At 34.8% G+C, this 1,364-nt stretch overlaps 1 pseudogene; it reads left to right on the forward strand.

Annotated features, from left to right (window-relative positions):
- The first annotated feature begins 516 nt into the window (after positions 1 to 516).
- LOC111741476 lies at positions 517 to 635 on the forward strand (annotated as a pseudogene).
- The last annotated feature ends 729 nt before the right edge of the window (positions 636 to 1,364 follow it).

The raw sequence follows: 1,364 nt of genomic DNA on the forward strand, positions 1-1,364 counted from the left end.
AGTCTGACTTCCCCTAAAACTTCTATATTATAACATTTGAGTACTATTTAAATTGTGTATATATATGTATATTCAGGTGATTTCTACGTAAAATAGATATTCTAAACATGTACCATTAAAGGTAAAATAGTGGATTTTTCTTAACTAACAAGAAGAAAGAATATAAACTTTCATCCAGAGGAACCACAAGTACAGAAATAATCAAAAGTTTCATGTATCATTAAACTAAGTTTAGTAGCAAGTAATCTCCAAAGATAGGTGTTTATTGCCTAAAGAGCAAAGGACCTGAATATTTTCTCAAAGAAGATAAATAAATGGCCAACAATTATATGAAATGGTGCTCAACATGATAATCAGGGAAATGCAAATTAAAACCACAGTGGGATACCACACCACACATAGAGTGTTAGCACGTATGTGGAGAAACTGGAAGCCTTGTACACTATTGATGGGAACGTAAAATTTACACGGCCATTATAGAAAACAATATGGAGGTACCTCAAAAACCTGAAAGTAGTCTACGGCCATGACACACTGAACAAGCCCAATCTTGTCTGATCTCGGAAGTTAAGCAAGGTCGGGCCTGGTTAGTACTTGGATGGGAGACCACCTAGGAAGACCAGGTGCTGTAGACATAAAAAATAAAATAAATAAGGGATTGTAAGCTGATAAGGTCCTTGTACTCTGTGAGCTCAACCAAGGGTTGCCTCGTCTAAAAAAAAAGAAAAACAAAACTGAAAGTATAACTAACATATTATTCAGTAATCCTTCTTTTGTGTACATATCAAAAATAAATAATATCAGTACCTCAAAGAGATATCTGCACTCCCACATTCAGTGCAATATTAATCACAGTAGCCCAGATATGGAAACAACCTAAGTGTCTGTTGACATGAATGAATGGATAAAGAAATTGTGAGATTATATACAGGTGTGTACATATACATATATAATTATATGTATGTATACTATACACACAATGGAATATTATTCAGTCTTGAAGAAGAAGGAGATTCTGCCATTTGCAACAACGTGGATGAGTCTGGAGGACATTAAGCTAAGACAAGCCAGAAACAGAAAGAATAAAATGGCATGATCTCAGATACATATAGTGACATTACAGTAACACTGGACTTTTGAAACTATTTGCATACATTGCTATGATAAATAAAAATTAAATTAATAAAGAGCTTAAACCTACCACTGCAGAAATGAAGACAAAACCTAAGTTACTGTAGAACTGGGGGCTGACACAGTGTAAAGCTGCCTACTTTGGTTCTTCATTTTGCTTTTTAACAAATATCCAGCTGCAGCAGAAGACCTAAAGAGGTACTGGAAGTAAGCTGTTTGGACTTCACCAGCCT

The sequence above is a fragment of the Pteropus vampyrus genome, unplaced genomic scaffold (genome assembly GCF_000151845.1).
Source record: "Pteropus vampyrus isolate Shadow unplaced genomic scaffold, Pvam_2.0 Scaffold78, whole genome shotgun sequence".
Classification (NCBI taxonomy): domain Eukaryota; kingdom Metazoa; phylum Chordata; class Mammalia; order Chiroptera; family Pteropodidae; genus Pteropus; species Pteropus vampyrus.